At 31.2% G+C, this 12007-nt stretch overlaps 1 protein-coding gene across 3 annotated transcripts in view; it reads left to right on the top strand.

Moving 5' to 3' along the window:
• Positions 1-497: 497 nt before the first annotated feature.
• LOC124530763 (lachesin-like) overlaps positions 498-12007 on the top strand; it is a 79249-nt gene continuing 67739 nt past the window's right edge. For all 3 annotated transcript variants that reach the window (XM_047105038.1, XM_047105039.1, XM_047105037.1), the window contains exon 1: positions 498-659. The gene's annotated coding sequence lies outside the window, so the exon portion shown is untranslated. The remainder of the gene's footprint in view (positions 660-12007) is intronic.

Here is a 12007-nt window from a genome sequence, read left to right as displayed (position 1 = left end):
TTACTTGAATCTTTTTTTAAGAACTTAAGTTCAGATTGATTTCATTGTCACTAATTAGTGATGTAAAATAATAATGTTACTCCAATAGGAACGAAGTATCGTACTCATTTATTTTCGAAATAATTTCTGTAATATTTAATGCTACCGTCAGTACGAAATCAGTTGAATTCGGCTCAAAATTCTAATTCTCGGAACTATTGGATACTGACAAAAGAACCTCATTCTCATCATGTCATAACTAGTATAATATAATAAGGTAATATAATCCGACAGAAATGTCTGACGGAGAGGGAATTAGTATCAGAACCAAAAAGCTAGGTAATGCAGCTTGCACTAATGGCGCATGCGTCGTATTCACACGCTAAATAGCCTACGATCTGTCTTAGTGAGCGCCCTAACTGCGTTCAAATTTCGATCTTACTATGTAACCAAGTGAATCCTTTTGGCGGTACGCGGTACGGTTGGGTGTATGGGAAATATTCAGTAGTCCGCTGGCCGCCGTGCACTGTGCACGCGTATCTCTTCAGTAACACTCTGGCCGGCAAAAGTTTCGAACTTTCGTCGTGTTTTTGTTTGGTTCTATCGTGTTTTGTTATGAGAATTGAGTTTTAAGGATTGTTAGTGTTTTCGTCTGGGATTTTTAGGATGTGTTTTAAAAGGTACGTTGTTTTTATTTTAACTTTACGTTAACTAAGTTATTGTGAGTAAGGAAACTTTGTGAATAATTTATTTGAAGAGGATACATCTATAATTTTTCTTTATTACTAAATTATTTAGATCTTAGAGTTTTATGTGATACGCTTAAGTACTTAATACTAATAAGATATGATTTAAAAAGCAATAAAGCATATTATTATTATTATATCGTATAGTTGAATAATAAATTATATAATATGTATTGAATAAAATTAATAGAATTAATTAGTTTTGTCTTAAATATTTATATGACAAAACTAATAAATATTTACGATATTCATAACTTATTATTACAAATAAAATAAATTTATTTTTAAGTTATAAATAAAAATATTATAAAGCACTATATTTGGAGAAAAGGAAATATTTAAATAAAATGCATACTTAAATGTAAATCTGATAACTTTATGTATTTGAACGCGCTAATATCAGGAAAAGTCTACTCAAAAAAAAAATCGTTAGATTGCTTGTATCAAAAACGGTTAAAGCCTTCATAACATCACGCTACAACTTGCAGGGTAGTAAAGGTTGTCACGAGGAAAACCGCGCGGAGCAGAGAGTACAATCTGGGCTTTCTTTTACTAACGAAAATAATTGCACTTGGTGGTACGGCTTTATATATGTATAACAGCAATATTTAGTATTTGGAATACATTCCAATTGAGAGACTCCCAGACGCGGGCACAGGGGATATTACTTTTAAGTTCCCAAAGTTGAATATTTGATTTAAGGAATGATTAATATTTATTACGGCTTCAATATCTAAATAATACTTGCTGAGTAAGAATTTAAAAAGCCCATAAATATACCCAAACGGGCTACTCAGCAATTCGTCGTAGTCAAACATTTATGTACAAGTCTTTGCAAAATATTAATTTTAAAAGTCTAAAGAATCATCTTTGAAAAATCTCTAAAATAAATATGAAAACTATGAGCTAACCTATAATGGTTATGTATTTGCTATTTTTATTTATATAATTCTTATTTTCGTGGAAGAAAATCTTGTGGGCGCCACATATTCTGTCACCCCAAATAAATTAAGAATAATCCTTGACACATGTATATATATTTCGAAATAAAACTATATGGACTTCGCGAATATCGCAAATTGATTTTATTAGTGATTTATATTACTATCTCTATCAATATTTTCATTACATTAATCCCTGTGTATATCACAGGATCGATATTCCGAAACGATACCTTTTAACGAATTTGCAAATGACAATTATAAATCGAGACTACTGGTATAAAAATAAGACGAACACGATGACGGTAAATACTTTCTACTTAACATTCTGTTACTGCTCAAAATAGTAACTTATCTATAAAAGGTCAATATATTAATAATTGCTCATAAAACTCAACTGTAAATACGGCTAAATATGGCTATATTTTACATGAAAGTGTATTAAACTTATATAACTTTGTATTTTACGTGTTGAAAAGTTAAGAAAGACAAAGAAATGTTCTAATCTTGATTTGTCTTTAAAAGTAATATTCTAAATTTGAATTTGCAGTAAGAAATTCAACAAATAATAATCCTACACCTTTTATCCTTCGTAGATGTTTCTTACATATATTCTATGTAGCAATGAATTTAAATTTAATATTTCAAAATGATAGAAGTGGAAAATATAAAATTGGTTCTCCTATCTAGAGGATGACAGCGAAATGTCAAGTATACGTCAAATGATCCTTGCAGTATTACTATAGAGATAAATATTTCAAGCATTCGTGAATGTCCAAATCCTGTAGTTTACGAGTTATAGCAAAATTTTCCCAAAATATACTCGAGATATATTTTGATGTAAACTGTTTTTTTTTTTAATTCTTCATTCGTTTAGTTTGCTTATAGCCATTATTTAGTAAATTTGTAGATATAATTCTCTAAAATACCTGATTAAATTAATATTCATCTTCATTACTTTCATTGGCATATATCTTTATACATATTAATTGTTTATATAAAACAGTTAAAAAGACATGTAAGTCAAAATATTTCCATTTTATTTTCAACTTTTCCACGTCTCTCATACGCATTTAAACAACCCTATGTAGTTTTTACAATACATTTCCGAAACATAACAATTCGAACAATGTACGCGTGACACAATAGAGCTATACCAATTTAGTCTTTAACCCTATAGTTGTATAGATTAAAATCGCCTCTTAAAAGCAAATAAGGGGAGACACGTCAAGCGCACGGATGCTGCGAATAGCAACAATAGCACAATAGGCGCAGATGGCACCTTACACGAGATTGATTGAAATACGGAACCGATTAATATTTAGTATTATGGCGTAAACGATAATAGTTTAATGTATGCTATAATCTATAACAACTAAGATATATTATGTACAAACAAACTAACATATCATATGTATTTGATCTTAGTTTTATACCTAGGACTAAAAACGTGAAACGCTAGAACGTTACACTGGGGTAGAACGACTATCTTAAAAAAAAAATATATGTATAAAGGAACTCCTTTACTTTTTTGTCCTCTATGCTCCGCCATGCCACTAGCTGAGAATATCATGGGACGGTCTCGAACGATCGCATAGCTGTCCTGATCAGTGGGAGGATCAGAATCAGTAAAATAGAAAGTTACTTTTGACATATTACAATATTTTTCTCCACATTGATCGTTTAAAGTCTAGGCGATGTTTGTCAAAATTCGTTCTAACATATTTAAGTTTCCTACAGGTGTTTTCCTTAATTGCTCAGAGAGCATCACATGAAACAATGATGATTTAACCCATGGTAACATCAACTGACCATCAAAACAAGCGGAGCAGCTATAATAAAAACATTTGGCTACCATTGGGCATTGATTCTTCCCTATTATTATATTCTAGAAGAACACAGCATTGTTTAACAAATCACCCCCTGAATAATATTATAAGTAATATCATCATGTAATTAAGATACTGAGATAATAAGCATATGTCTGTAGTTTTAACCTTAAAATTTGACATCAAAAATTATAAAGTAAGAAAAGTAAAGTAACAGCCTGTAAATTTCCCACTGCTGGGATACACACATGCAGGTTACATCACGATGTTTTTCTTCACTGCTAAGCACGAGATGAATTATAAACACAAATTAAGCACATATATTTATATAGTGGTGCTTGCCTGGGTTTGTACCTGCAATCATCGGTTAAGATGCACGCGTTCTAACCACTGGGCCACCTCGGCTCTCAAAAAATTATATCGGAATATAATTTTGAAACAAACAAAAATCGTATGGTTACAGTGTACGTCCTCTAAAAACCTTTTAATTTACAAAAATGAAAATAATGTAGGTAACGCTTAGTCTCCAAGGAGTGTAATGTTAGATGTTAATTAGTTGATTAAACTTTAATATTACAACACCTAAATTTTAATGTTCTAATTTCAAATTTAAATATCGTTTCATTTGAAACTTTATTAAATACAATTAGAAATGTCCAAAATTGCGAATTATTTATTTTCTTTTCTTATAAAAAACATAACAGAAAAATCTGAATGTAAATACCTAAAGAAACTATTATTGTTTTTTATATGTTTTTGTTTTTTAATAACCTTTTTCTGGTGCAAATGACGTCTACCAAGATATAAATATAAGAATAATATCGATTCGAACAAATTTGCCAATACATCGAGAACCCAAAGAACTGGCAGCGTTTTTCGTTTGTATGCCCAAACTTATACTTACTGAAGTAGTTGCCAGCTCGTGGGCCCCAATCAACTCGATGAGCCATTTTGAAATTACCTTGAATAAAGACCGTGCCCAAGTGATTCCACTCAAATTGGCACAAATATGAAGGCTTCCCCAATGCTATGCTTTTTGATTTTGTTCTACGAAAAGTTACGACTGCATTGGTACCACAGAAACGTATTTAAAAGTACATAGTGTAGCTTTGCAGAAAAGATGTGCATTATCTGATAACTGTGCCTCGATGCCTTGGAAAATTTCTAGGTACCAAAATAAATTCGTGCTTCGGAATCTCCTCATGTGTAATATTCCAGGCCTCTTTTATCTGCTGCATCTGCTCTGCAAACAAAATTAAGTGTTTGGTGATTTTTATATAAAATAGGGAAGATTATAAAAATAACAATATCTTGTATATTGTTTTCGTTTTTATCTATAAGAAATAAATTTAAAATACATTAAAAAAAATCTAAATATACTTTATTCAAGTAGGCTGTTTTGAATCGTCATTTAACTTTTTAAAGTGAAGCTATCACATACAATATCGACCCTATAATAATATTGATTATAATAGTAATCAATATTATAAGGTAATAACTGAAGCTAGAAGTGACGTTTACCTCTTGTAATTTTTATTTAAATAACACCTAGAATCATAAACTAATTGAAATCAAACAACCAATTCGACGTAAGCATGAAATGGCGCAACGCTCCTCTGAACTGCTCATTAGTTAAGATACTTGTGCAAAGAGATTATGCAGTAAAGCATTATTAATCTGCATTAGCTTGGAATCAGCTTCAGGGTTTTAGCTTATCTTGTATCTTAGAATATTTACTTCGAACTTTATTTCATTATAAAATTTAATATATATAAATATTTTTACAGCTAAATATAATCGAACAATCAAAGCAACGTTTACATCGATGAAGAGCTCGGGTACTGTTTTATGCTCAAAATGAAAGTAAATCCAGAATCTTGGGATTATTTAGAAAAAAAATGAATCACGATTGAATAGCAAATGATACAAATTTAACCTGTTCATAAGCTCCATAGCACACTTCTTCGGCAAATTAGAATTATCTACTATCATTCGGGTTCCTCTCCTCTTATAAACTTGGTTCCATCAAATGAGGCATGACAGGGACTTCTTTCGGGCCATACCAGTGCAGTGCAATCCCTCTGACCGTATCGGTCATCTTTGCGTTTAGACTCCAATACTTAAAAGTCATTTGCCTATATATCCAGTTAATATATTTAGACCTCTACTCTAGCTAGAATAACGGTGATATTAAATCTCGCAAATCAAGCTTATTATTCCTTCAAATTGGAATACCACACTAAAATATATTAAAAATAATTGGATTGTAGCTTAAGCAAAATGTACAACTAATTCAAGTTTGCAAATCTCAAATGAATTATATAGTAATTGTTACATATTCCAAAAATTTATACATTTTTCGAATAGTTAAATTTTCATTTTATATTTTAAAGGCAAATTACACGAAACAAATGCATTTATATTTATTTCTTTGTCGAGAACGAATCTCTCATATTTTTATGAATAGTACAATACTCTAACAAGAATTAAATAATTTATTAATCCTGATATCGAGAGAACAGCCAAGAAAATAATATTCCCGGTCTTTACGTTATACAGATGAAATGAGTAAAAAAAATATACAAGTTTTCTGTAGTTTGTTAAATAACAACAAGACCAACAACAGCTCCCTTTGACGAGAAGATATTCCGTATACATATTCCACCACGCTGTTCCAATGCAGGTTGGAAAACACATGTGGAATAATTTCTATGAAATTTGACACATGCAGCTTTCCTCACGATGTTTTCCTTTCACCGCCGAGAAAGAGATTATAAACACAAATTAAAAGCACATGGATATTCAGTGATGCTTGCCTGGGTTTGAACCCGAAATCATCGGTTAAGATGCACGCGTTCTAGTCACTGAGAAACCTCGTCTCGCTTCGTTTAATAATCGTAATTAAAATGGTGGAAATGAGTAACTACTAAGTTTCTTGTCTGTGCTCCTCGCTAGAATCTACTTTCCGAATAGATGGTAGCTTTCAATTTAATTAAATACGACTAATACGAATAGCTATGCGATGATTCAAAGTGCTTTCATGAGCCTACTTAAATATGGTATTAAGTTGATTTGATTTTGACATGCTGTCTTAGTATGCTGTCTTAGCCGATCCGATATGACCTCAAAATGGCGCCCTAATTATGCACATCCTGCTTATTTTCAATTCATATATTTGCTATAGGTAATGTATCTAAGACAATACAACAAAAGTTATATCATTTATTCAATGATAATTTTTGTTTCGTTTATTTGTTAATATTAAATAATGATAAAAACGCAACCCTTTTAGTTCGGTCTTTATACCTTATGAAGGTATATTCTAGTTTTGTTAATGTATTCTCCAATGTAGTGCTCGCAGTTATATAATTTTGTTAAAATACTTCACAAACTATAAACGACAAGAAATAAAAAGTTAAAACTCTGCCATAATAGAATGCTTAAAAGTTGCCATGCGTTTTTAAAACCATTAGAGTTTTGAGATGTTTATAAAAGCCTGTTAATATGCAGGTAAATGTACATCATTAATTAAGCCTCATTCAAATATATATTTCAGTAGAAATATACTCGTATAAAATAAACTCAAATGTACGACAGACTGGTGTAAAGCATTGAAAGAGTTTATAATTAAGGAAATCCAATAAATATATCTGGAGTAAAATATATTCAAACATATGATTACGTTAATAAAATAAATATATTTTGTGTGTGTGTTACATACACTTACTCAGAGAAGAGATACTGCGGCGAAAAATTCGACATATGCAGGCGCGTTACATCATCACAATCAATCATCAATGCAAGCAACGCAAATTTACGTGCATAACTTGTAACAAATTTGTAGCTAATTGCCTCTCAATATAACATTTTACAAAAAAAAAATCCTTAAATAAAGACTCTTAACAGATCTCGTCCAGTTACTTACATCCCTGAAAATTTTGTGTAGCTTAATTGTTTTGTTATTTGTTACAGTGGTAATGAATGCTACAACGATTAATCAAACTAGAGATATAATTTATTGTGTCCCATTTTTAAATTGAAAAAATGTTTATTCTAAATCTCCTAAAAATAGTTAATATATAACAATATATATATATATATATATATATATATATATATATATATATATATATATATATATATATATATATAAAGTCCCACTAAACAAACTACTTTGAAGAAAAGGCTTGGAGTCTCAACCGATCCCAAAGTCCGATTATATAGATTTCGTTTAACTAGACTATTATTATTATTATATTATAAATTTATTTGTAGTAAATATTACGGTTATTTGAATTTATTTTTAGCAGCATCTTCATAACAATAGAACAGTAACCTCATTATTAAAATTTACACATTGAATAGATATCTATGTGGTTTAAAGTTTTAACGATATGAAACTCCGCAGGAACACAGTCGACGTTCGTATATATTCGGGGATCGATAACGAGTGATATTTTCACCGGAAAAGACGGGAATTTCTGAGAATAACCAAAAATATTTCCAACGATTTCATGTATTATCGTAATTTTTATGTTTCGTAGTAGTAATTAGTGGTATGTTCAAATAATTCGTAAGATTCATTTCATAGTATAAAACAAAGTCGCTTACCGTTGTCTGTCCGTATGTTTAATTTTTAAAATTATGCAACAGATTATGATGCGGTGTTTTTCAATAGAAAGAGTAATTTAAGGTTTTTGTATACGACAAAAAACACTGATAAGTTTCAAATGTAATGTCATCAATAAACTAATTCTGTAGAATGTTTAGGGTCGCTCGTTCTAAATAATTTAAGGTTAATTTATAGGATAATAAGATTATTGAAGGTTAAAGTAAAAACATACATTCTTGTGCCTTGACAATACTGGTTTCTAGTCATAGCATCATCATCATCCTCCTGCATATCCCAAACGTCATCCTCTACCTTTACATCCACATCCATACTCAAGACCTTCATATACCATATGGTCTCATATATATGATCCAGTCATAGCAAATACGATATTAAAAAGTGCTTAAATGTCATCGAACACTGTAAATAAAACTTTGGATGTTTTCAATGCACGCACAGTTAAGCCCACTTGTAAACTGTTAGATCGTTCCCCGTTAACGCCGCGGGTCGCTCCCGGCGGACCTGACTTTTGTATAGTGACCTATTCTATTCAGTCACGTGTCGCTTGGGATCCGATTTATGGAGTTTTTCTTACCTGAACACAGAGAATACGTTCGGTCGGTATCGTTAGTGTGTGTTGTTGAATAAAAAAGATCACACAGCTTTTTCAATTTTAGATTCGACGGTTTTTACAAATGCTTTTTAATTTTCATTTTAGAGATAGATAATAGTTACAATAGTTAATGGATGAATCTCAGTCAAAGATTGATTCATATCATTTTAATTGTCGATTAATCGAGAAGAGTAACCTGTGTAAGTTCCATCAAAAATGAGTAGCTAGAGTAACTTGTCCTCGAGAGTCTGCTTTCCGAGCCCGTGGTAGCATTATATTCATCTCTTAGAATATTTTGATTTAAAGTAACAGTCTGTAAATCTCCCATAGCTGGACTAAGTCTTCATTTTCATTTTCACCAAGGAGTATCTACATATGTGTATTTGTGGGTGTTGATTTGTAATAAAATAATATATTTATATTATATGCTATATAAGCTAAAAATATAACGTCATTCGTGGAATCAAATGTAAGTTTAAACGTTATATCCCATTATAAATATAACTACATAATTTATTTTCTTTTCATAAAATATTATGTGAATAATTTCTATTTAAAAGTCAATAATTTGTTGATCTAACAAAACTTTGGATGGCAAATTATTTAAAGAGGATTGTGCGTTTGACGTTTATTTCAACGCAAAAGAAATAAAACTAGAAGTAAAAAAAAAGTGTAATAAAATCCTCATTAAGATTAAAACGATTTGAGACAAAAAAAAAACTATTATTACCTAGCGCTACCATTATACTTATTAATGACTTAGAGTATATTAGCCCAGTAATTTACACGAACATATCATACTACCTGAACCTGCGGCTTTACCTACTTATTCACTCGCTTTTTAAAAATACCTGTAGCGTAGAACCCATAACGTTTTAACCCGAGGTAAGGAGTAAATTTAAAACGTCGTGTATGTCCTTTTCCGGGAGCTCAAGCTATCTTCATATCATATATTTTATGGTATAGATTGACGAACCAGCATATAGGCCACCTGACGATAAGTGGTCACCACCGCCCAAAAATAATGGAGCTGTATGAAATATTATTACCATTCCTTACATCGCCAATGCGCCACCAACTTTGGAAACTAAGATGTTATGTGTCTGTAGTTGCACTGGCTAACTCATGCTTCAAACCGGAACACAACAATTCTAAGCACTGTTGTTTGGCAATAGAATATCTGATAAGTGGTTTGGTACCTACCCAGATGGGCACAAAGTCCTACCAAGTAAATCATGAAGAGGTAACAGACGGGAATAAAATATTAGTATATATATACAGTATATAATACTATACTATTTAATAGCCAACGCCAACGTCCAATTAATATAAATAAAGATTTTATGTAAATGTTTTCATATTACTTCGCTTGTTAGTATGTGCGAGCCAAAGTTTATAACTGAATTTTAAACCAATTCTACTCGGCCGATTGAGCTGAAATTTTGCTCACACTTTCGGTGCTGGCGATTTTAATAATCCAGTTCAGTTTTATTAGATGAAATATGTTAGGTTTCATCTTTAATAATATAATTTCAAACTTATACTTAGATCCCTATCTACTGCAGGTACCTTTATTAGTTTTAAATAAAGGTGAGGCTTTAGCTTGGATAAACGCATTTCCTCCAACTTGAGTGGGGATCGCTGGTGCCCAGGACATACGGAATACCCACTAAAAAACAGGGGTACTCTTTCCGTCCCTTCAGCGAACGTCACAGGACTTCTTTTTAAATGCTACCATTGCGAAAACAAGTGACGATCATTTGTGAAAAAAAATAGCTAAGTTAGGCATATATATATATACATATATATATATGACTCGATATATAAGACTCGTTCAGTTAAATATTCACGGATATCTTATTAATAGCAATATCCAAAATATATTACTATTTATAAGATATCCTTTCATATATTACTGAACGGGTTTAAATAAGACGATCACTGTGGTCGAGTGGTGTGTACACCGGTTTTCATGGTTACGCCACTCCGAGGTCCCAGGGTTGATTCCCGGCCGAGACGATGTAGTATATTAGTTTTCTATGTTGTCTTGGGTGGCCGGGTGTCTGTGGTACCGTCGTTATTTCTGATTTTCCATAACACAAGTGCTTTAGCTACTTACATTGGGATCAGAGTAATGTATGTGATGTTTTCTCATATTTATATATTTATCCATACAAAAAATATCCATCGGAAAGCTTTGATAAAAACTAAACAAATAATAAAAACAAATAATAAATATTATAAATACATCGAGATAAATCTTATTACTCGATGAAATATAAAAAAAGAAATAGATCATAAAATAGCGTGTAATTGGTATTCGAAGATATTCATAAGGCATAAATAATAATTTACGTAAAATGGTTCCATTTCAATTATATTATATCACCAAACAACGGCACTTTTTGATTTAAAGGGACCCAAAGAACGTAGCATCTTAGCTCCCAAAGCCAATGGGTTATAATAATAATCCTTGCAGCACGACCACTCACCAACACTGGTGATCACTACCCATTAGATACCTTTTTCATATAAAAATAATACATATTCAATTGTATTTATTTAACACTTCTATCTTATTTCTTGAAAAAGTAAATAATTTGCAGAGTTTACATTCCAGATCAGTAGTAAATTTAATTTAATTGATTCTTACATAATCAGGTTATATAAAAACGACTGTAAGATTTTACTGAAACGGCGTATATTTTCAACCGACTTCCAAAAGGAGGAGGTTATCAATTCGTCTGTATTTTTTTTTTTTTTTTTTTTTTTTATGTTTGTTACCTCATAACTTTTCACTGGGTGGACCGATTTTGATAATTTTTTTTTTGTTTGAAAGGTAGTGCTTCCCGTGGGGTCCCATTTTTTTTAATTTTTTTTCCGATGATGGTATCCATATGAAAACGACATAAGTCTTAAATTTGCATAATGTATATGCGCGACAAATCGGTGAATAACTGAAAATCACGTTAACCAATTTTGATACTTCTTTTTTTATTATAAAATATATACTTCAAGGGTAATTTGGTGAAAGTTTGGTAAGGTTCTGAGCACAGGATCCATGACAAAGTAACGGAACGGAAGGGAACGGAACAATTCTGAGGAGCACGTTAGCGATACTCAGTCGAATCTTTTATTTATAGGTTATTTGGATATTTGAGTCACCTTCCGTAATGTGGTTATGTTTATGTAATTATCATAGTCGAATATTATAATCAACTAGCTACCCACCCCGGCTTCGCACGGGTGCAATACTGATACTAAATATACTACAGAATTTGTTTATA

This window comes from Vanessa cardui, chromosome 6, assembly GCF_905220365.1.
Source record: "Vanessa cardui chromosome 6, ilVanCard2.1, whole genome shotgun sequence".
Classification (NCBI taxonomy): domain Eukaryota; kingdom Metazoa; phylum Arthropoda; class Insecta; order Lepidoptera; family Nymphalidae; genus Vanessa; species Vanessa cardui.
The sequence above is the reverse complement of the archived record's forward strand: the minus strand, read 5'-3'. Positions and strand labels throughout refer to the sequence as shown.